This window comes from Lactuca serriola, chromosome 5 (genome assembly GCF_051521515.1).
Source record: "Lactuca serriola cultivar US96UC23 chromosome 5, Lser_US96UC23_V15, whole genome shotgun sequence".
NCBI lineage: Eukaryota > Viridiplantae > Streptophyta > Magnoliopsida > Asterales > Asteraceae > Lactuca > Lactuca serriola.
In genome coordinates, this window is record NC_136412.1 from 247,128,262 (window position 1) to 247,154,905 (window position 26,644).

A 26,644-nucleotide genomic window follows, 5' to 3' on the forward strand; every position below is an offset into this window, starting at 1 on the left:
TCGCCAACTTTATGGATTAAGAGACTTAGGGATGGCTAGATCTGAAAGTTAGATGTTTGTCTTAACTCTTTAAGACCCCAAAAGCTAAGAAGTTTGAAACTGGGAGTTACATGGGGCGTAATCCCAGTACGCGCGGTGTAGGGGGTCATGTTCCCCATTTCTGTGAGGTCGTCGGGTACGCCCAGCGTAACCTGGAGAGTTGAATTTTGTTGACTTTTAGGGTTTGGTCAACTTTAGGGTCTTTGAGCCATGATAGGGGTAAAATGGTCTTTTACCCTTCTGAGAGTGATAAGAGAGGGTATAGTCTAGCCTTGAGAGTTGTATTGATTAGAGTGCTTATTCCATGTGATTAGGCGGAGGCTAGACCAGATTTTACCAAGTTTGAGATTACCAAGTTACCCGAGGTGAGTCTTCTCAGTATACTTTACCTAGAGTGGTAATTAGACTATATGGCAGAGTATCTTGTATGTTATTTATGTGATTATGATGCACTGCATTAATTCTATGTGATTCATGCTGTGTATGTTCCAGAGTTTACAGAGTTAGAACCGTAAGGTTCACAGAGTTAGAATCGGAAGGTTCATAGAGTTAGGACTAGAGGGTCCACAGAGTTAGGACCAGAGGGTCCACAGAGTTATAGCCTCGAGTGGCTATTATGTGTTATATGTGGTATTTTGGGGAACTCACTAAGCATTTATGCTTACAGTGTTGTGTTATGTGTTTCAGGTACTAGTGAGGATCGCGGGAAGGCGTCGCCATGATCAGTACACACATGAGGAGTTTTTATATATTATGATCTTGGGATGTGTTACTATGGATTGTTATGTGATATAGTGACATTTTTATAACATTTATGAATGAAAGTATGTTTTTGAAATTTGAAAAATTGTTTGAAAATTTTTGGTGTTACAAGTTGGTATCAGAGCCTTGGTTTGAGGGATTCGGGTGTACCTTCGGGGGTATCTGAACTCAAACTGATGATTTGAGAGATTTGCAAAATAAAATCACAAAATTTTTCTCAAAGAGTAAAATATTTAAAAGAGCAGAGCAGAGCAGTGTGTACGATCAGCCAGCGCCCGAATGGTGATTTCCCAAAATAACCTTACATTATGAGTTATGAGATATGTTATGATATGATATACATGCTAGAGTAGGCTAGGTATTCTTATTAGGAATAGAGTTTCCTGATTTGTGATGCCTTAGCCTAGGGGTTTTGCTGCTAGGAGATGTTTGAGAGTGAATAGATAGTAGCGAGGAGCTTGTGAGAGATCTTCTAGAGAGTAGACTATGCTTAGAGAGAGTAGAGTACTTGGGACTTGGGATCCTAGGAGGAGGACTTATGGTGAATACTGATGCGGTGTGGACGGTAGTATTGGGCTCGTACTACCGAAGGCATCGGATCAGTGCATAGCCCAAGTAAGAATCCTTAGGGTACCAGGGTGGAGAGTAGGAATGGGATATCGAGTGTGTGTACACTCGAGCGATTCTATGATATTTTGTGTTGTATTTCAGAGAGACATCATGGTTGGGACATGCTACACACCCGAGAGCAGTGGTGTTAGCGATGAGGAGATCCGCAGGTTGATTCACGAGGAGGTGGCTGTTACCATCTGAGCCGAGATACCAGAGATGTTTGGGTCTATCAAGACCACCCTGATCGAGACTTTTGACGAGCGTTACGCTGCTTTTACTAATGCTACTGTTGATGCGGCCACCGCAGCCGTCGCTGCTGCGAGGCCACAAGGGGGGGTGACTCGTTGCTGTATTGGGAGTTCAGCAACACGAAGCCACCAGAGTTTGATGGGATGTATGATCTGATCGCTGCGATGAGATGGATTTCTGATATTGATGGATGCTTCTATACGTGTTCTTGTCCGGAGCATCTGAGAGTCCGGTTCGCGCTGAAACAGCTTCGCTTGGGAGCGAAGGATTGGTGGGAGTTTGTGACAACGCACTATTCTTCTGCAGAGCTTGCCGCGGAGACATGGGAGAGGTTCACCATTATGTTTCGTGATGAGTACGTTCCCCCGGTGGAAAGGGAACATTTGGCCCAGGAGTTCTTGACCCTCAAGCAGGGTACCGAGTCTGTTACAGTGATCACGAGGATGTTCCATGAGAGGGCGATGTTCTGCTCTAAGAACGTGTCTTCCGAGCAGGCACGCATGAGTCGATATTTGAGCATTTTGAGGAGGGATATCCGTGAGTTCGTGGCGAACTCGTCGTACCGAACATTTTACGAGCTTCAGGAAAATGCCCGGAAGAGGGAGATTAAGCTCGAGACCCAGGCCAGGGAGGAGGCAGAGTCTTAGGGGAGAGTGTGACATCCCCAAAATCTCGGCTAGAAAAGACCGATTTCATTTATGCTTTTTAAACATTTTCAGAGTAAATCCTTTTAGTTTTAAAAGAGATGCGGAATTTGTTCCCAAAAACAAAACATGATAAAATAGATATTTATCAAAACATTTCATAAAGAAATATGATTTCATTTCATAATCAAAAGTTGGGATGTCATGTTCCGATACAGATCATAAAGCATAAACGATAACATTACAAGTCGTTCAACAAATATATACATATATAGACTTGTAAACAAAAACAACTTGATGATTCGCCCATCTTAAGCTCTTGCGCCACTTCCTGTAATACAAATAAACTGAGTGGGTCAGGCTTGGGAGCCTGGTGAGCATGTAGGGTTTTCAACCCACAATAATTATATTTAATTTCAACAATCCACAATAAACCCGATTACCCATTCCCGTTATCCTCACTTTACGTCCCTAAAATAACTTCTATTATAAGGAACCTAATTCAGGATTTTCATCAGAACGGACATTACTGCAGAGGGGCTTCCTCAACAATAAGTATCCTAAAGGCAACCATGTGGGGGATAGAGTACACCGGTGAACACGTCGTTCACAACACTTACAGGTAATGAGCTTGCTAGTGTTCCACAGGACAGTCTAGAATAGTCTGTGGTTGTCATCCATACTCTGCTGAATGACTAGAATAACACCAATAACACCGAGGCCTCTCATCTGTTTATTTCACACTAATTATCTACCCATGTTCTACCCAACATATTAGTAGATAAAAATATACATTTTTATACATTGTTTAAAAACCTGTATAGCATGCTTTAATCAATACATATTCCACAAAACAGATGAGGCATACACACATAACACGTATTTCATACAGAATATATCAGATCTATGAGATAGAAGAGAGTGAATATACATTCACACATATAACAGCAAAATATATACACATAGCACGTATTTTATCTAAAATACTTCATAATATTGCGTTGGAATGAAAATAACTACACACTCACTTGATCAGAAGATGATCAGGCAGCACTACGGCTTGCAGAAGAGGTGTTTCTCCGCAGATCTGGAAGATCTTCACAAAAACCGGCTCCTCGCAGGCAGTGCTTCGGCTCGGGAATAACGCTCTTCGGGATCCTCGGGGATTCGGATCTTGCTTCAGGGCTCGGGAATATTACCGGGGCTTCGGGGTATAAACGGCACGCAAAACGAGGCAAAAACTAGAGAGAAGAAAGAGTTTGAACAAGAGAAAATGGCTGAATTCGAGTTCTATTTATAGGCTGAGGGTCTGGGATTACGCGGGGCGTAATCTCAAATTACGCGGGGCGTACTTTGACGTCATTGCGTGCATCGACTGGTGGCACTCGAGTATTGGTCAGACAAGTTGCATCCAACTGAGTACGATGGGCGTAATTTGACTCGTCAACTTCTAAATTGCGTAACTTTCGCATACGAGCTCCGTTTTCGACGTTCTTTATATCCACGCGTAGGTCAGACCATACTCTACAACTTTCGTTTAGACTCCGTCGGCTAAGTTTGAATTTTATTTTTATTATTTATTTTTAGAAGGCCGGGACAGAAAAACTTTGTTATAAATTCATAACTTCTTCGTCTGACGTCCGTTCTCGCCTAACTTTTCATCGTTTCGCTACTAACAACGAGATCTTCGATTCTCGTTTAGATTGTTTCGGCTAAAAACCGCTCGATCTCAAATTGAGTATTCAGGCTGCATATTGCCACATCGAAACTTCAGAAAATCATAACTTCCTCATACGAAGTCAGATTTGGGCGTTCTATATATATTCAAAAACCTCGTTTCAACTACTACAACATTATCCAAAGATACCGAGTCTATTTTACGCTTAAATTTTGATGCTCATTTTATCCCTAATTTAATTTAAATTATAATAATTAAGAAAACACACATAATCCACATAATTCACAAATAATACATTCTTATTATTTCAAGTTGAGGTACAAGGTTAACCTAGACTATTACATTGCTAAAAATGGCAAGCCCAGAAACACGGGCGTTACAGAGGGATCGACGACCGGCACAGTCCCAGCCGGCAGCCAAGCGGGCCAAGCCCGCCCATTCGAGATCAGGGAACCAGAAGGGCTGCACTTATGGCAAGTGCGGCAAGAGTCATGAGGGGGCTTGTAGAGAAGGGTCTTGCTACAAGTGTGCAAGGAGGGGCACATGGCCAAGAATTACCCCAAGGGGTTTGCAGTCTGTTTTCACTGCAAGCAGACCGGACACCGGAAGGCCGAGTGTCCGCAGTTGCGGGGGTCAGCACAGGGAGCATCACAGGGATCTGCCCTGCTGCCGTACGAGCTACGGAGAGTCGGCCAATGAAGGCCTAGGCGCCAAAGGCTCGCGGGAGAGCCTTCTAGTTGACAGTGGAGGAGGTCCGCGCAACGCCCGATGTTGTGGCTGGTACATTTCTTGTGAGTTCTGTACCTTCTTTGGTGTTATTTGACTCGAGTGCGAGTCGGTCTTTTGTGTCGTTGGCCTTTAGTCAGCACATCAGTATCTATCGAGAGGCGTTGAGTCGACCTTTGCGAGTTTCCATAGCTGACGAGAGAGCAGTGTATGCCACTGATGTGATTCGAGGATGTGTACTCGAGATCTTCGACATTGAGTTTTCGATTGATTTGGTCCCGATTGCTATGGGAGATGTCCGTGTCATCGTGGGTATCAACTGGTTGAGCAGATTTGGAGCAGTTATCGACTGCGAGCGATAGCTGGTGACCATACGAGACCCTATTGGGGGAGTTCTTATGGTTTATGGCGAGGGTACCCATTCTGGGTCAGCGTTTTGTTCGGCCGCTGGAGCGAGGCAGAGTCTACAACAGGGTTGTAGCGGGTTTGTGGCTTATGTGGTGGATACGAGATTAGGTGCAGTGAAACTGAGTTCGGTCAATGAGGTCTCGATAGTGCGTGAGTTCCCGGATGTTTTCCCTAAGGAGTTGTCGGATGTGCCTCTTGAGAGGTTGGTGGAGTTCTGTATCGATTTGGTTCCGGGGGCAGCACCTATCGCCAAGGCGCCCTATCGCCTTGCGCGCCTATAGAGATGTAGGAGTTATCCTCGCAGCTTCAGGAGCTGCTGGGAAAGGGGTTTATACGCCCGAGTAGCTCGCCGTGGGGAGCGTCGATCCTTTTTGTCAAGAACAAGGATGGTTCACACCGGATGTGCATTGATTACCAGGAGTTGAAAAGGCTGACGGTCAAGAACCGTTACCCCTTATCGAGGATTGAGGATTTGTTCGATCAGCTGCAGGGAGCGTCTTGGTTCTCCAAGATTGACTTAAGGTCTGGATATCATCATATGAGAGTGCGTGATGAGGATATCCAGAAGACAGCGTTCGGGACTCGTTATGGGCATTACGAGTTCGTGGTAATGCCTTTCGGGCTCATCAATGCACCGACGGCATTCATGGATCTCATGAACAGGGTGTGTAGGCCGATGTTGGATCGTTCGGTGATCGTGTTCATTGATGATATATTGGTGTATTCGAGATCTAGAGAACAGCATGAGGAGCATTTGAGGGAGATCCTTAGAGTTTTGAGATCGGAGAGGCTTTACGCCAAATTCTCCAAGTGCGATTTCTGGTTACGAGAGGTCCAGTACCTAGGACACCTCGTCAACCAGAATGGGATATTGGTCGATCCGTCCAAGATTGAGGCGGTGATGAGTTGGGAGGTGCCGAGATCCCCTTCAGAGATCAGGAGTTTTCTGGGATTGGCAGGTTATTATCAGAGATTTATCAAGGATTTCTCTAGGATTGCTATTCCTCTCACCAGACTGACCCGGAAGGGTGTGGCTTTCAGTTGGGGCCCGGAGCAGTAGGCCTCATTCGAGACACTATGCTAAAGATTATGCGAAGGCCCAGTGTTAGCCCTTCCGGAGGGGATGGAGGATTTTGTGGTATATTGTGACGCGTAGATATCGGGTCTGGGTGCGGTGCTGATGCAGAGAGGGCATGTGATAGCATACGCATCGAGGAAGCTAAAGCCTCATGAGACGAGGTATCCTACTCATGATCTGGAGTTGGGGGCTGTGGTGTTCACCCTCAAGATTTAGCTTCACTACTTGTATAGGGTTCGGTGTACCATATACACGGACAACAAGAGCTTGAAGTATCTGATGGATCAGCCCAACCTGAACATGCGCCATAGGAGATGGTTGGATGTGGTAAAGGATTATAAGTGTGAGATCTTGTACCACCCGAGCAAGGCTATCGTGGTAGCTGAAGCCTTGAGTCGTAGGGCAGAGAGTGCCCCGATACGGGATGTTTGTATGAGGTTGACAGTGATGACTCCAGTGTTGGACACCATTCAGGAGGCCCATGTAGAGGCCATGAGACTGGAGAACAGCAAGAGAGAGCGGGTGATCGGGCAAGTATCTGAGTTCATTGCCGATAGCCGAGGGCTTGTGACCTTCCAGGGCCGAATTTGGGTGCCATTTAAAGGCAGGGCACGTACCATTGTGTTAGAGGAGGCGCACATGCCGAGGTTTTCGATCCATCCCGGGGCCACTAAGATGTATTTGGACCTCAAAAGAGACTACTAGTGAGGATCGCGGGAAGGCGTCGGCATGATCAGTACACACATGAGGAGTTTTTATATATTATGATCTTGGTATGTGTTACTATGGATTGTTATGTGATACAATGACATTTTTATAACATTTATGAATGAAATTATGTTTTTGAAATTTGAAAAATTGTTTGAAAAATTTGGGTGTTACAAGTTGGGAACACGACTTGAATAGCCATTTCATTTGAATTGGCTCTATTTGATATGATAGCCAAAGATGACATGGCCTTGATATATTCTTTAAGTCTTGATAAAAACCAAATCCATGACTATGCAATTTCATTTTTCCCAACACCAAATGCAATAGGGAGGATTTGGTTATTACCATCCATGCCCACTACTAGGACCCTTTAAGGTGTACCCTCTCAATCATAATAATAGGATGCAAACTTCTTTGAAACGCTTGAACCTAAAAAGTAATTAATAATCTTATTAAAATGAACACATGTGTATGGACATTAAATATATAGAATTTCGTACATAAAAAATATTATCGCACAACCAATAGCCTTAAAAAAGTATTGAAATTTTTTGTCATCACACGTATTTATATGTGTATCCGTCCTTGGATTATTCTTCTCCAAGTTGTAACAGTATAAAAGTAGTCTTTAAAAGATTTCTTCAGTGGTCCCTCTCAACAGATTTATGGCATACATTTTAGCAATCCATGCTTGCAAGTATGAAAAATGTACACAAAGATGATCATTTAAAGTTCGTTGTATTTATTTCCCACACAACATATTACCCATACGATTAGCTAATATGCCCTTCGAGAAGTGTCCCAATACCCTTTTATGGGCTTGTCGGTGATAGGGATGTAGTTGTGTGTTTGAGCAAATGTGTTTCTTCGATAGTTTAACCATTTGAAATGTATCATTAGTATTTTGTTTTTTTTCCCTTATCCACCAGTCACAATTATACATATAGCAAACAGCTTCAAACCTATCTTTTGTAGATATTTTCACTTTATATTGGAAACCTTCACTAACAATTTTCAATCCTATATTAAGATTAAGTGCTTCTTTGTTTTTAAAGAGATGGTATAACTTCACATGGGAAGTATAGTTATGCATTGTGGCCCCTTTACAATTTTGTTGAGCTAATTTGGGCAATGGCAAATGTTTAGGCATACCCCAATGGGTGGGTTGTATTTCTTCAATATCGTAAAAATAAAAAGGAAACTTTTCCTGTTATATTTTTCGGGTTGTAAAGAGATCAGTTTCCTCCTCTCCACCTTCGTGACCATCCCCATCAAATTCAGTGTAATTCTGAAAATGTTCAACTGGCTCTCAATGTGGAATTATATAACCATCATCAACCAACATCTTTAGTTTTGAATCATCATTCATAGATTCATCAACATCAACAGTAACATCAGCGTGAAGGAACATGGTTGGTGTCATAGGTAATAAATTACAAATTTAGGTACTTCCAGCACCGAAAGAACCATTTCCAGAACTATTTTCCTCGGAAAATCGATTAGTACCACTTTCTATAACATTATTAACAACAAACATTTGTACTATGTTGGGAGGCATAATACTAACAAAACTAAGAAAATATCTAACATAATTATCGTCAAGAATATACATAACTATATTTAATCGAACACATTAAAAAGATAAAACGAATTTGATTAGTGTGTTACCTAGACTTCGAAGCAACCAACGTAACTAACCCAACGAGGTTGATATCATTGTTTATATCTACACCAAAGCATGTAACAAGATACTGCCTACACCCGTCGATACGCTGCCATTGCCCTCTACTAGAAACTGATACTCGAAACGATCATGTATACATACTCATTTCGAATGTTTATGGAAATTATTAAACACACAAATATATTTCATATATGGAATAAAACCATACAAATACCCTAATTCTAGCTCTCCAAAATAACACTCCAGAATGTACGACTGTTCTGGACTGTAGTCCGAAATACACCTTTTCAGTCAAGAATTTATGGGGTGTCAGATTCTAAACCAAAATCCCACAAACCAGCATCCACTCCGGAGCAAGAGCATAAATACTCTGGAATATCGTATTTCGGATCCAAAGTCCAAAGAAAAATTACGCCCTCTAGAATATGATATTCTAGAGCATGTGACCATTTTACCAAAAAAAAATAAATCATTGATTATTTTTATTAAAATGTTCGTTTCTAAGGATCAGTTTACTCAATTTATCTATTTTATATTACAAAATAAATAAAATATTTTAATTATACTTATAATTAAAAAACAATGTTCGTAGGTATTTCCACCACAACTGCTATCTTTTGTAGTTACCATTTTACATTTTAAAATGTTAATTTCATCCATATGGATTTTGAACCTTGTAAAACATCATTTTCACCCATTTATTTTTTAACATTTTATGTTTATCCCCATAAAAAAAACTAATATTTTATGTGTTTATTTTTATATATGCACAAATAAATTCGAGGTGATCAACATTTCGATATATTTATAACTTTTGTTTGTCAATTAAAAAAAAATGAAAATTTTCATTTCATATCCTTGCAAAATTTATATATTATTTCTATATCCTTGTAATTTTAAAAGTATATATATATATATATATATATATATATATATATATATATATATATATATATATATATATATATATATATATATATATATATATATATATATATATCATTCTGAAACTCTAAAACTCACCTTTATATCCTAATTCACAATTTAATTAGTTTTAAACTAATTGAATATTACAAAACTTATTCAGAAATCAAAATTCTACATGACTGTGCTAAAATATCATTTTTAAATAAAAACTAGCATTAAACCAATTCAATAGCAGCCGCTAACGAAATCTCAAACAACCAAACTTATTATATTTGGTCCAGTTAGATATGAAAACTAAAAAATAAATCTTTTCAAAAGAGATAAGGTCATTTAACATGAAGCAATTGTTGGATTCATCTAAGGTCACTCGTGCTAATTAAAGTAAATATCCTAACCCGAATCTTCTACCATTATGTGAATCTTATGTATTCTATCGATTTTGTATTTTATATTATTTTCTCAATTGTATACCACTATTTAAGTTATCAAAAATATTTTAACAATATTATATAATATATTAATTCTAAAGTCCCTTTCTTAACAGTTCTTCACTGCCATTGGTTGATTTTTGTATGGTTTCTATACATGTGTTATGATACCCATTGCTAGTTGTATACGTGTAGTGTATACGTGTTTTCTTCCACCGCTTCTGCTTCATTCGTGTCATGCTCTCTTTAATACTTTGAATATGTAATCTCACCCACTCCATCGCCATTGCCTACATATTTACTGTTTCCCACAACTTCTTTTCTTCTACTTGTTCCACCTTACAATCGATTTTGTTCTCTGCGGGGATTATCACCACCACGCCATCGGAAGCACCGATTGAAGCCGGATATTTTCGATTATCACCAGGACGCCATACGAACCATCGGTGAGTATTTTACCGGCGATGAAATCGGTGTTTCCGGCGATGAAGTCTACAACACAGACGATTTCAGTACTCTTCCTCGGTTATTTCTCTGTCTTTTTCTTTTCTGAGCAAGAAATCAAGTTTGACTGATTTTTCCCAATTTCTTTAGGATTGCTTCCATCGACTTAGAAGAGATCACTACAGGTAGAGATCAAATATGGGTTATAGAGGTCCAAACCTAAATCGGGAAAGACGCGACATCAAAAGCTTTTCAAGAAGAACCCGTGAGACCGACAGTAGAGCGTTGGTGAGGAATCGACACGGTATCAACAATTTTTTCCTGGAATCGACATTCTTTCAACGACACCCACCTCCACCGTCGCCCTCCGCTTGCGTCTGCCTTGGTAAGTTCCACTTTTAATTATCTGAAATCGAATCTAGTTTACCGTCGCTCTGATCTTCTATCTGTTTCGTCTGTATGCAATCCAAAAAGTCTTAATTGGGTTGTTCCTCAATGTCATTGTTGCTCACCACATGTTTGATGAAATACCTAGGAGGTATTAAGAACAAGTGCAAACGACTTACAACCGAATTGATGAGGTAATTCTATTAATTTTTTTTTTTCACAAAATTGTTACTAATAGTTTAATTGTTTGAGTCAGTGTTCTAAAAGGCGTGCCATGGCGTGAGGCGCGGCGTCGCCGTTACGAAAAGCTTCATAACGTTGCTATTAGGCGTGGCGCTGACAAGACGTGATATGGCGTGCCATGGCACGTTATGACGTGTTATGGTGCGTGTTTTTTCGTTTGAGACACGTTTTTTTGCTCTTTTTTATACCTTTTCTAATCGGACATACAAGTATTGTGTTTTTTATTAACTTTATGTTATTAATTGTGGATATAACACTTCTAAAAACTAGGTATATTTGATATAAATTTATATTTTTGCGGTAATATAATTATAAATTAATACAAAATCGTTGCCTTACATCACTCCTTGAAAAACGTCATGGCTCGCCATAACTCGTTAAGCTTGAGGCTTGGTCTTGCCGCCACACCACGCCTCACGCCTTTTAGAACCTTAGTTTGAGCCCAATTAATACTTTAGACCGAAACACATTAACACTAAACTTTGAAAAAGTAAACCCTCCTCTTACTTTCACTTCAAATCTGCTTAAAAGGACAATGTTGACTTCAAACCAGTCAATATGTACTCAAATTAGCATGTTTAAGTATTTGTGTGTGTCACCGGAGTTTAATTCTTACAGTTTTTCAGATTGAATTTACTAATATTTGTTTTTTATTTGTTACAGGTATTCTGTTATTGACCAATACACAATCTATGTTTGAAGTTCAATTAAATGGTTAAGTCTTGAACACATCAAGGTAAAGTGACGATTCTTTGTTTAACATCCTTTTTTTAGCTAGCATGTTACATGATTGAATTCCATCAAGGATTATACATATTTAGCCAAGGGTCGTCAAATAATCTGTATGTATTTATGCTATTATCCAATATTTAGGGATCAACTGTATAGTTGATTAGAATGCTGCAAATAACTAAAGTTTGATGGTTCATGATGTGCTTCCTTTAGCCCTTGAGTTTTTGCAGCTGCTTCTTGGTGCTAAACTAATATTCTTTTATTTTGAAGGTGAGTATACAATGGTTCATTATTAATAGTTTATTATTTTTTACAATCTACCAAGCAATTTGATTATATATTTATTGCAGGTTTATATTATCATATATTTAAGAATGCAGCAAGCATTCTATGAATCAAAGACTGAGATATATCTTAACATTCTCTAAAATAAATTGAAAACTTCAAATACTAATATTCTTGGATTCTATAATATGACTATGCATGTTTCCATTGGTTGTATATATGATTATGTTATTTAATCTTTTAATTATATAATCCAAGTTAAAAACAACGTATAATGTTGGATGGCTTATATTTTTGTTCTGTTAAATGGGCATAAGTGAAAATTGTTTTTTTTTTTTTTTTTTTTTTTTTTTTTTTTTTTTTTTTATAAAACTCATTTCAAACTTTCTAAACACTTAACTCTTTATATTGGTTTGGTATAATAATAGTGTTTATTATCTAACATATTATACTGCTACAATTTATATCAAATTCTATATATATATATATATATATATATATATATATATATATATATATATATATATATATATATATATATATATATATATATATACTAATTACATAAAAAAAACTAAATGGCATTTACAGGTTAGATCAAATTTTTTGAAATATACGAAATAATTGTAAACAAATAAATAAAAAAGAAAAATATACTTATACCGTAACAATTGATAAGAAATGACTATATAAAAAAGAGATAAATTGATGTTTTCGTTTATGTCATTCTACCTATAAAAGTATATATTCACAAGCTTTGCTTATCAGGAAAAAATAATGTACTGTAATGTTACGAATTTTTCATTTGTACATTTAAAGTTCTTTTTTTTTCAATTGCTGTGATATAGTTTATTAATCTAAAAACTAAACTAACGTTATTAATTGTGTTAAATTAACTATTTTTCAATACAAGTTTTGATAATTATGAAGCAATATACATATAAGTTAGTTTGGATTATCATTTTGAAAGAATATAATATTTTACTATTTCGAAAAATATTTATATATTAATGGATAAAGATTTTAAAAAATGATCAAATTTACACTAAAAATATTTAATTATGAGAAAAAAAATTGAAAAGAAAATGATATCCATAGAATAGTTACTACAGTTTATTTAATTTATCACAATAAAATATATTTCAATCATAAAACATCATAGTAACATCTATTGAAGATTATACTTTTTCATTTGTTGGTATATATTGATATTTACATCAAACAAACAATCAAACAAACAAAGAATAATTTGACGATTTGTTCATATTCGGTCAACTAAAAGAAGAAACATATTTCATGTATATAACTTTCTTTCTATATACATTTCATTAGTTATTCAAATAAATACTACATCAAGGGGTAAAGAGAAAAAATTTCATAATACTTGATATTTGCTAATAATAATGTTACAAAGTCTTAATAATAATGTTACAAAATCTTGACCCATAACGACACGTGATTTATATGGAAATTTTCATTACAATATCATTGATGCCGAAATAGTTGTTGGTTAATAGGCTGGAATAAAATATTTTTGCTAAATTAAAAATGTATGTTTTTATCTTCCGAAATTGGTTTTCTCTACCACCATTGTGCATTGCTTAACGCCTTTTCTTCATCCAATTTTGATATAATGTTATCCTTGTACAATGCTTCAAGGTACAACTTATCATCTTCAACATCCATTAGTGGGAATTGTCATTAGATCTCAAAGTGAAGAGAGCAAAAGTAATTTGCTAAAAGTTCTCATTATGGGCATTTGGGCAATAAAATTGTTAGCATTTGTAACTAAATAAAATCTTTCTGTTATTTCCAATTCTTTGGTGTCCAATCCAAAGGGGGTTGTTTTCTAGTTATAAGATTAAACACTTGATTTTACAATTAGCAAAAATGAAGAATAGGAGGTTTAATCTACATTTGAAACGTGGCTTCTATGCGTAAGAAATAGCGGCAACAGGTTTTGTAGTGTTTAATTAGATTTAATCCTAATAATTGAATTGGTTTAATGCTAGTTTTTAATTTAGGAATGGTATTTAATACAGTCAGATGAAATTGATTTTCAGATAAGTTTTTTAATATTAAAATTATTTAAACCTAATTAAATTATGAGTTTGGATAAATACATGAATTTTATAATTTGAAACAGATATATATTTAATTTTAAATTTTGTTAATATATAGAAGTAATATTTAAAATTTCTTAGGATATGAATGAAATTTTAACTTAAAAAAAACTTACGTTCTTTTTTATATATAGGTGTTGTATAAATTTGAGTTTGTTACTTTTGACTTAATTTTTTTTAAGTTTTCGTGCTTATTTTTATGTATGCTTTCTACGTATGAATTGAGTCACATACAATACATGTTTTAATTATTTGAACTTCTATTTGTTAACTTAAAAAACATCCAACTTACTTATTTTTATATAGCTTTCGGTATAAATTCGAATTTCTTTATGTTTTAACATAAAATTTGTATTATTATATGAAAATGTATTATATGTGAGTTGCAACCAAAGTCATATGTAAAAAACATACATTTGTATTTTTTAACTTAAAAAACATCCAAATTACTTATTTTTATATAGCTTTCGGTATAAATTCAAATTTCTCTATGTTTTAACATAAAATTTGTGTATGTTTCTTACATATGACTTTGGTTGCAACTCACATATAATACATTTTCATATGATAGTACAAATTAAAGTTAGTTAGTATCAACAAATGAAACGGTACCTATATTGTATCGATGCAATCGTCAAAATTCAACTTACAAAATGGATTGATGTCGTCGTAACACTTAACGAACAAGTTATTAGTTCGTTTTATTATCTAAAAATAAAATCTTGAGAAAATTCCAAAAATGATCCGTGTGCTTAGTTAAAAAAAGTATTTTACCTATCATATATGTGTTAGTTATCTAGTTATATGGTGGTCAAAATGAGAAAATTATGTCTAGAGGGGCCATTTTTGCCAAATCATGAAACTTTTGACATAAGGTAGGGGAGTTTCTTGCCTCGCTTATTTGAAACGTTTCCAACTTTTGAGGTTTTATGGGTCTAGCTTTTCTTCAACTTCAATGGCGGTTTGAGCTTGATTGTGGCTTAATTGAATATCTATAATGTATTCCATCATTCGTAGCACTTTGAAGGTAGTTTCCAATCCTTTATTCTTCATTTATGATGTGTAGGGTTTGTGATATTTCTCAAAATCTAAATTCTATGGTTAGTACTAGTGTTCTTTTAGTTTATAGAGTTTATTCTCTTCATATATTATGATCTAATATACAACTTCCTCTATATTGTGTGATTTTACGTTTGGTGGGGTTTTACTCAATTTATAGACCTAACTTCTGGAAATAGGTATTCAATGCCATAAATAAATTGATATAACTTTGGGAATAACAATAAAGTTCTTTCAGGGATGCTCTGAAGAGCTAAAATAACTAGAAAATGATTTAAGAGAGTGAGATAAATAGTGTATTAATTTATCCGCTTGATCAATTAATTTAAAGTTATTGAAATTAATTTAGAATTAATCAAAAACAATTTAATGGTGTAGGGATTGAATGTTAATTGTTCCAAGTTGAGCAAAAGGAACATTTTGGATCTCCACAAGGGGTGGATGCTTTTGAGGAGGTCGTGGAGGCTTCCAGAATTGATCCATGTATTAGATAAGGAAAAGATTTGAACCTGGATTAAATATGATGATATAATTGATTTGAATCAGCTATAAATAGACCCTTTAGCCTTCATTAATTTTATTCTTTCCTCCCCTTTGTTTGTTATAATTCGATTCTTGCAAGTGTTCTCTTTTTTTCTCCATAATTTTCTAGGATCTTAAACTTTTGTGTGTGAGCCATGTAACATTCTATTTAAAAAAAAAAAAAAAAAAAAAAAAAAAAAAAAAAAAAAAAAAAAACTAAACCCCGATATGTATTTATTTTATTTTTAATGTAGCTCTAAAGTTGTATTATTTTAACGGGGTGTTCACTGCCGGGACTTAAATGTTATAAATTCATGAAATCGGGGGTTAAAGTGTAACTTTCAGACTAGTTATGAATAAATTTGTGGAAGTTAGGGGTTGTTTAGTAAATATTGGGTTTAAACTGAAAATGTTTTGTGGCAGGGGATAAAAGTGAATAAAAAGAGTTAAGTTTGAAAAAAAGAGGCGAGACTAAAACCCAACACCCCATTCCTTGTCCTCTCGTTTACACCATCCCTACAAACCCTAACCCTAACGTTTTAGCAGGCGCCACCTTATCCCTCCTATCTCCACCCGCCGTCATCACCATTGTTGCTGCTTAGAACCACCGAGCGACCACCGCTGATCCAGCACCGGCCAAGACAGGGAATGACACTGTGACCGTTGGGTAGGTTAGAAGAAAGGGGCATTTATTGCTGCTGTTTCCATTATCCGGTAAATGTGTAACCCCCACCCCCTCATCTTCTCCGTTTCTTCTGTTGTTACACCATCGCCCACTTCCTCCACTGCTACTGTCGCTCAAAGCGGCTGTCCTTTTTTCTGTTACCTCCAGTCGTCGTTCTCCACTAAGAAGATACTGTAGTTGTATGTGTGTGTTGCACATGTGTGTGAACTTGTGTTGCTATTACGAGTTTGTGAGGAGCGTGTGTAGGTGTCTTGTTTGGACGAAAAACGTTGAAAAACCCACCATAGCAGCCGACCATTGTGGCTGCCGCCTTGCTGCAGATGTTAACAACCATGGGCCACCATGTTAGCTGGATGTGTGTGTATAATATTGTTAGTATGAGTGTTTTTTGCATGGTGATGTAGTAGAAGCTAGTTGGTCAGATTCTAACTTGAAACCACCGCCAACACATTTTGTAAATGGGTGGCTGCCACCATGGACCGCTGCCGACCACCACTGCCTGAGGTGGCAGTGGATGGTGTCTAACTTACTAAACTAAATGACCTAAACATCTAACTTTAGACCTAATATCATGTGATTGGGTTGGAAACCCTAACTAATGTTTAGAAAACCCAAATATCAGAAACCTTAGCTCAGGACCCGCATTTTTTACCACTGTTTAGACTTATGAATCATATCCGACCATGTTGTATATTTTCCCTATTGTGGTATATGACTTAACGAATTAAGTCCTTAAGGGGTTAAGTGTGGAAGACTAACCCCATTTATTATTTTATGTGAAAAAACTAGAGATGAGTAACTCTAGTTTTGGGCGCAAGTTTGGGATGCAAATTAGGACTAATTCATGGATTATTATTATATCAGAGATTTACTACGTCAAACCTTATTTGGTGATGCTCTGAGGTGGTTAAGACCTTAATGGGTTAAGTGTCCTCACTTAACCCTAATCTTCATTTTATGTGAAACCTTAATCGTCATTTCATTTGAAGGTAGTCACTGTTACAAGTGACTATGACTTGTGATGGAGTATTGACTCAAGTACCTTCATGTAGGTGATTGGAAGTGAGTTGAAGCTAGTGGAGTTCTTTGTTACTATTGTAGTGACCTCTACGCATATTCAGGTGAGTCTTTTCACCATACTCACAGGTCGAAGGCACCAATGTTGGCCCACTAGACTATACTTGCTTATATGGTAGTATATATATATATATATATATATATATATATATATATATGTGTGTGTGTGTGTGTGTGTGTGTTGACTAGTTGGGTCTGATTTGCTGCTACTGTGATATGTGTTTACTGTGCATGTTGTCTTTATGACTATTGTTGGTTATGCTTGCATGATGTTGATGGGTTTTATCCATAAGAAGATCCTATGTGCTCATACAAACCCTAATGCTTGGATCTAGGTTTCTCTATTGTACATGCAATTCATCCAAGACTATAAACCCTAGATCTAATATATGATAATCAATATAACATATGAATTAGGGTTTAGATCATACCTTGATTGTTATGTAGCAATAACAATCTCAAATCCTTCTTGTATTGACTTTGGAAAGCTTAGAGTCACAAATGTCACTCCTCTAATGGTTCACAAACACCAAGAGCAAGAGGATGAAGAGGAGAAGAGAAGGAGGCTGCCCAAAACGTGTGGAAACCCTAGAGAACAAGTTCACTTCGTTTTTGGGGCTTAAGGGTTCCTTAAATAGTGAGGCTATTAGGGTTATCTAACAAGGAAAGCCTAATTTGGATGCTTAGGCCCTAAGCAACCCATGAACCCCTTTCTTAAAGGCCTTTGGACGATTTCTAATGGGTTTCCCCATAGAATTCGTCCACCCCTTTAATATGGAGTCCATCAGCCCAATATTCAACTATCACACAATTGACAGTTCTAGTCCCTTAAGTTTAATTAATGTCTTTTAGCCACAAACTTAATTCTTATTAATTCTTTACTAATATTAATTAAACAATATGATTTCTCCTTTAACATATTATTATCATAATATATTAATAAATCATAATTAATCCTTTCTCTCCATAATTCATCCTATCAAGTTGCTTTGGTGAAGGCAACCCAAAAGGACCATGCACCATCGGGTCAAGTACATACCAAAATAGTTATGGACTTAGACACTAATCCAACAGTCTCCCACTTGGATAAGTCTAATAACTATTCCGCGTATGACTTCAGATCCTGATCTGCAATCGTAGCTTTCCAAAGCCGCTGTCAACTCTGATCTTATCAGATACGCGTGTCCTTTAGATAAGGGATCATACATTCCTCCATTCTAGATATCGTATAGACTGAGACATGGCTTTAAATCATTCTCTTTGTCTATGTGTTGTTTCCCAAATTCAGATTTATGACGACTGACAACAGACTACAATTGAACACATCTATTTAGTCCCGGCTTGGCCAAGCGCTTAGGTGTCATCACTAAATCATCGAGGGGCCCAAAGATATCGCTTTTATCCTACTTTGGATAAAAGGAACGGATAAACTTTGACTCAATGCTCGCTTGCACTTACTCACCAAATCACACACAACAATATGTTTTATAACACCAAGTTACTGGTGCGTTTACATATTATCAATGTGCAACCGACTCGCAAGATACAACTCACACATCTCGGTTTCAAGAATATACGATGTTATCGTCTCACCAATCACTTGTGATACAAATCCATGAAGTGATCCAAGTGAGCGTGGGTTTAATCCAATGCTCAAATCATATTCATAAGCACTCATAAACATTGCAGCAAACATTTGCTTATGTCTAATACTCTTTAGACAATCCACACACCAATTCACGACAGTCTTCATTCATACCTACTTCCAACATATGAACGACTGTGGTCCGTTTGAATAATTTGACTGTTCTGAACCAATTAATTATTCAGGAAGTTAAAACATGCAAAGTGAAACACAAGAATAATACCAATCTCATATGGCCTCAAACCTTTGAGTATAAATAAAACACCTTTTATTTATCACCATATCGATTAGTCATTATTTGTTGTTTCGGGTAATCATCTTCTTTCTTGAATTATTACTACACTTGTCCCATGCTCTTAGTATGCACACAATGTTTACCTATGGTTCTTACTTTGTGAAATAGATCAAATGAACACATTTCCAATCATACTCATTTCACAACTCCCAATCCTTTTCACAAGTGAAAGAATATCAAATTCTTGCCACTTATAGAATATGCTAGATTCTAACATTTTATGCAATGATCCTTTTGTAATGTCACTGCACTAAGGTCACAATGACTATTGCCAATGAATTACAAAGCTCTCTATCGGAAATTTTTACAAGACAATTCCATAGATGTGATGTCTCTCTCTCAAAGTACATTCCTTTGAACATCCTTCTTGCATAAAAGTTTCTAATCTAGACATAGATTCTCAATATCCAACTCCCAATATGGAAGCCTTTCCATACTTACCATATGACAACTCATTCTTAATAGAATCTTATCTATTCATAATAATGTCGATATGTTCCATCCAATATCATACTTCCAACTACTCACAAGCGACCAATCCTAAGCAAGCTTTGGATAGTTGTTTAATTATCTTAGTCAAAACCGATTCTAGTCCTTTTTCCCTCTAAATGCGCTAGACATTTGGAAAATTTTAGTCAAATATTATAGCATTTGCAATCTATCATATACCCGAAGCGTATGGGACATGATGCATAATGTCTTACATAAAGAATTGATACTTTATCAATCTTCTGCCATAATATCTTATGTGTCACGTTCTTATGATTCGAATTATGAAGAGGAATGTCGTAATCATAATCGAAATTTAAGAATTCACTATGTATCCTTGACTAAGTTTATCAACATTCCATAACCTAAGCCTTTAGTTTTGAAATGAAGTACACTATTCTCTCCCTTAATTATAGAAAAACAACTATTCAACCCTTACAACTTTGCAAAGTGTGACTCTTGTTTTCTATAATTAATATTGCTAACTTGCAATACTTGTCTTAATAATCATGCAATCATAACATTTATGCTCCCACTATCACGATGATTATTATAAACATAACACTTATGCTCCCACTAGCTTTGACACGTATTCAGAAACAACTTAACTTTCAGAAAAACAATGCCTATTGAATTTCTTTAAGTTCATATTTCTAATACCCAATGCTTTGATAATATTTTATCAAGGGTTTATAAACTTATACACCTTTGCCTTAGATAGTTCATGTGTGTTTCTTAAACAATTTAGACTAATTGCCAGATCTCACAATTCGAATCATGGAAAGGGATACCGTAACCATAATCGAATTTGAGAATACAATTTCACAATCACTATCTTCTTAAAATCTTTCTTAGTGAAAGCATTTCCTTACAGTCATTTTAATGAAGAAGGAAATCTTATGAAACATAGATTTTAATGGTGTATGTGTTTCTATCCATGTGAATTTGTTAAAACCAAAGTTTATGACAAATTCAAACTGATATGGACCGAGATTTCTCAATCTTGATTCTTTGCCTTATGGTTACACGGCTGCCCACCATGTCTTCCAAGTAGTTAAGAAGCTCACCATTTCCAATCAATGTACTTTTCATTGATCAAGGTCCTTGCCTTTTATGCATTCGAATGAGAACTCATAGGGCTCACATGCATAATTAACTCAATTGGAACGTCACAGAAACAAGATAATGTTAACACGATAGGTTGTAAACCTCAACTCGTGTGCTAGTGATGATCGATAAGGTTTATTCTTGATTAGTTCTTGAATATTTTCAAGACCATTAAGACTCCTACTGACTCCTTGACATATAAGGTTCTCTTGTCAATAAGCATTTCTTAACAAAGAAATATTCAAGAGTTAGTGTAGCTTTTATCAAAACACTTCATAAATTGGTCCTAGTTGGTCTTTGTCTTATCCAAGACATCACAACTTTCCAATTTCAAATGTACAAGAATAAGAAAAACTTTTTCCAAATTCTACATTTGATGAATGTTATAAACCTTCTTAAGACTTGTCACTCAATGTCACAATCTTAACTCTAAGATTTGGTTTTGGAACGAAGTATGATTGACTTCTTGATTTAACCATTTCTTCAATTCTCGATTCCTCTTCTTAGACATACAATTGCACAAAGATTCACTTAGAGGATCAATTTAGATATGGTTCTTAATCATTAATACCTATCATAAAACATAAAAGGTACTCTCCTTTCTTCTTAGAATAGAGAAACTTTTATCTTTCTGCCTACTTGATTCTTATTATTCGTTCTGCTATCGACTTAAACCTTTTCAATCAATTCAGAATTACACTTAATCTTATAAGTATAATCATATTTACTAAACATTTAGTGAATCATGACGAATATCTTTGTTACTCTTGTGGTGGACTTGATCAACACACAACTTTGTGTACTCGATCTCCTAGTCCTTCACTTGACACTTTGTCAACGACTTAGTCTAATTTCCAAATATGAAATTTCTCATTCATCGTGCAACCAAGTTGCATGATTCCAAGTTTCTGTCCAATTGAAACTTGGGCGATGAGAAACTCTCCCTATTTGGTAAATTCTCGACATTTCCACAATTAACATAATTAAGAATCACATCCATTCGTTGTAGAAATATGTAAACATCAATTTTTCATAACGATTTCATTGCAAGGAAATAAATAAATAAATAAATACGTCAAACAAAATTTATTTTATTCATAAAAGCAGCGGAAAACATTTGTCCTTACAATGCAAAATCAACTGAAAAACTATCAAATATTCCTAACAACTCTATCATAACTTTCTAAGCTCAAATCTAATCTTCGAATCCATGCGATCGAGATCCATTTCTTCGTGATTAGACTCATCTTGCTCTTTCATCAAGCTTGCTCTCTTTTCACTGATCCTGCAAAACATTCAAATGCAATCTTATCACATCATGTATTAAGAATCAATGAACAGGAACTTAATGGAGTTAGATAGTGGATTTTACCTGAAGCACAGCCATACTCTTTGACTCTCCCATCTTTTGGACTCTTCAGGCTCTTAGGGCAGACTTGTATCCAACGCCCTTTCTCTTGGCAGAAAATGCAGGTCGGTTCTCCTAGAACGTCCTTGGAAGAATGGTTGGTTCACTTTCCCAACAAATACGCTCCATTGCTTTGCCAAATCATTTCTGATTCAGCAGCAATGAGCATGTAAATTAGGTCAATGAGGTTTTGGTCATGATCCATCATATAATACTTTCTTTTGAACTCATTATATGATTCGGGAAGTGACTGCAGAACCCAGTTCACAGCTAACTTATTCGGGAATGACGCACCCAACATTGTCAACCTATCGATGTGTGATTTCATTCCTAAAACGTGGGCACACACGGGTTTACCATCTTCATGTTTCATTTCCAATAGGGCTTTAGTGACATTGAACCTTTCAATTCTTTGATCTTGTGGGTTAGGAAGAATAACGGGAGGAGGTGGAGGAAGTGAAGCATGATTTCTTGTTCCTCGATCGAATCGTGGAATATCATCTTCATGTGGAATGCTTGTTCCACGAGATTTGGGAAGACAATGGTTGTCGTACTTTGACATCTACAAAATAGGAGAAAACAAATTCAAGTTAGTTGATCGATTGAGTCCTTAATAAATCACCCAAATGAGATATTAAGGCTTAGGACCCAACACAATATTCCACAAATCGGGAGAGGGATGCCGTAACCCAAATTGCAGAACATTTGAAGGTAAGTGAATGACGATTCACTAATTTCCACCATGAAAAACAAAAAACAGATTAAGTTTTAAATGTATTGAAAACTCCTAGAACTTTTGAGATTCATTGAACTTTTCAATGGCATGTTTAAATCTCGATATGTCCCTCTAGTTTGTGACTGGGATGCCGAGGATCACAAAGCGGGTGTGAATAACCATGCAAATCTACATGGTGCCCCCACATGTTACAGTCACTTATTCGATGTGCCGGTTAACCACACACGCTCCACCGAACTATGAAAAATATTGAGTCACCCTTTGCTACCTTTGCTTAGAACCATTTAGTGTGCCGGTTAACCACACACGCTCTACTAACGTCTTCGCAAGGGCACAAAGTGTAATTTCATGGAATTGCATCAATTCACTTTTGCCTAAAGTAACTAAGATTGGGAATTTTATGAAAGCATTTAGTTACTTTTATACTTCATTATACTTATAATGGAAGGTTTCTGTCCTATCCTACCCGTTCGGCTAACGACCCTCCACTAGTCAAGAGTGCAGTGGGTAAGAGTGGATACCCATTCAATCACCATTTTATAGGCAATTTCCTTAAACACCCCTTATAGACCAGCTTCGTGAATGAGGCCTACTAACGGTAAGACTGACTTTTACTCATATATATATATATATATATATATATATATATATATATATATATATATATATATATATATATATATATAATGTTATACTTTTAATGTTATATATAGTATAGGGTGTATTTTACACTTTTAAAATACTAGGTGGTCAAATTTAACAATTATACTTTTAATTCAATTAAATTGTAAACCAAAACTTTATGGATTTATTAAACCTCTTTTAATTATACACCTTAATTAATTAATAAAATCATAAGGGTGAGATTTGAACTTTTCAAAACAATACTAGGGTTTTAGAATTTAACATTCCTAAATTAAACTTTTAATCAACTTTTAAATTCCAAAACTTGAGGGCAAGTTTTGAAACATTTCAAAACATTAGGGTTTAGAATTTAAATATTTCAAAATCAAACTTTTCAATCAAAATTTAAATTCCAAAACTTGAGGGCAAGTTTTGAAACCTTTTCAAAACATTAGGGTTTCAACTATTTAAATTTCAAAAACAAAACTTTTGAGTTCAAATTTAAACTCTAAAATCTAAAGGGGAAAATTGAAACTTTTCATAACACATGGATCAAATAACAAATAATATAAATTAAACAATTTATTTTATCATTATCTATATTTGACCTAATTTTAATTTTTTGCAAAGTAAGTTACCCAATTAATACAAATAATCAAACTTTATCATATAAGGAAGTTATTATCCAATCAATTGGTAATTATCTTTTGTTTAATCAAGGATGTACTCATAAATATGTATAAAATCGGATTTTAATGATCTAAAACAGATAAGGCAAGTATCCATGAGTAAAACAGCAAGAAATCCTGAAATCCCCTCTTTCTGATGCTCGAACTCGCCGAGTACCCCTATGGACTCGCCGAGTTGAGGGCTACTCGCCGAGTCCACAATGGGACTCGCCGAGTTCATCAGGCAGACTCATAAAAATCGATTTTTTTAAGCATGAACAAATAAACAAGGCATCAATACAATAGAAACTAATCAAGGCTCTGATACCACTGATGGGTTTTATCCATAAGAACATCCTATGTGCTCATATAAACCCTAATGCTTGGATCTAGGTTTCTCTATTGTACATGCAATTCATCCAAGACTATAAACCCTAGATATAATATATGATAATCAATATAACATATGAATTAGGTTTTAGATCATACCTTGATTGTTATGTAGCAATAACAATCTCAAATCCTTCTTGTATTGACTTTGGAAAGCTTACAGTCACAAATGTCACTCTTCTAATGGTTCACAAACACCAAGAGCAAGAGGATGAAGAGGTGAAGGGAAGGAGGCTGCCCAAAACGTGTGGAAACCCTAGAGAACAAGTTCACTTCGTTTTTGGGGCTTAATGGTTCCTTAAATAGTGAGGCTATTAGGGTTATCTAACAAGGAAACCCTAATTTGGATGCTTAGGCCCTAAGCAACCCATGAACCCCTTTCTTAAAGGCCTTTGGACGATTTCTAATGGGTTTCCCCATAGAATTCATCCACCCCTTTAATATGGATTCCATTAGCCCAATATTCAACTATCACACAATTGATAGTTCTAGTCCCTTAAGTTTAATTAATGTCTTTTAGCCACAAACTTAATTCTTATTAATTCTTTACTGATAATAATTAAACAATATGATTTCTCCTTTAATATATTATTCTCATAATATATTAATAAATCATAATTAATCCTTTCTCTCCATAATTCATCCTATCAAGTTGCTTTGGTGAAGGCAACCCAAAAGGACCATGCACCATCGAGTCAAGTACATACCAAAATAGTGTTGGATAAGGTGCCTAAGTCCATAACTTATTTGGTACATACTTGACCCGACCCGGCATGGTCCATTTGGGTTGCACTTCACCCGAACTATTTATGGATAATTTTATGAGAGTTATACACATATGTTTATTAATATATTATAAGTTATAATATATTAATATGAAGTCATGTTATTTAATTAGTCTTAGTCTTTAATTAATTATGAATTAATTTAGAGATTAAAAGGAAGACTAATTAGATTGTGCGCTATTGGTTTTATATGGTGTGGGCTAACACTCATTTGTTAATGGGTTAGGCTTGTATGGAAGTCCATGGATGATCCATGGAGCTTTTAACCCATGGATCCTTGGAAAAGGAAAGGTCATGGGTTATTAGGGTTTCACCCTAACCATGCATACTATATAAGCATGCTTATGTTGCATGAAATAGCCACTAGAGTATGTGTGTTTGTGTGTGGCCGAAAATTGCAAGTGTGTATACACTCTCTCAAAGTTTTCCAAGTGTTTGTGGTGATTTGTGATTTCCATTTGAGGCATTCACACTATTGGTGCTTGGCTCTCAAACTCCAAGGAATCAAACTCATCAAAAGGTATGTAATCTTATCTAATTCTTTTATGTTTCAAAGTACCCCATGCCATGTTAGATAGGTTATGAACATTGGAAAATTATTATTTTGCATGTATTTAGACAAACATATATCCAAGGTTTCTTAGGGTTGCATGCACACTTAGGAAGTGTTAGATTGCTCAAAACCCAATAGTGGTATCAGAGCCTAGGCTTGCTTGTTTGATACTTGATGCAAAATAGTGAAAAAAGTTGAAATTGTTGCTGTCTGGCTGATGGACTCGCCGAGTCCATGAGGGGACTCGCCGAGTTCAAGGCAAAATTCATCCTACTCGCCGAGTAGGTTCGTGCACTCGACGAGTAGAAGGATCTGAATGCAGAATTTTGACTTTTGCTGCTGGAAATGGAGTAGAAACATTACCCTAAACTGTTTTGGTGTTATAAAACTTGTTTTAGTTGGTGTAATGGTTGTTCTAATCCATTTACAATGACATATATC

At 35.8% G+C, this 26,644-nt stretch overlaps 1 long non-coding RNA gene across 2 annotated transcripts; it reads left to right on the plus strand.

Annotated features, from left to right (window-relative positions):
- The first annotated feature begins 10,234 nt into the window (after window positions 1-10,234).
- LOC145051537 (uncharacterized) lies at window positions 10,235-12,311 on the plus strand. 2 transcript variants are annotated; one of them, XR_013683685.1, is made up of 5 exons: window positions 10,235-10,392; window positions 10,541-10,775; window positions 10,926-10,971; window positions 11,684-12,022; window positions 12,103-12,311. It is a non-coding gene; the product is annotated as an uncharacterized LOC145051537 (long non-coding RNA). The 2 variants fall into 2 exon arrangements; XR_013683684.1 differs by having other exon boundaries at window positions 11,684-12,311.
- The last annotated feature ends 14,333 nt before the right edge of the window (window positions 12,312-26,644 follow it).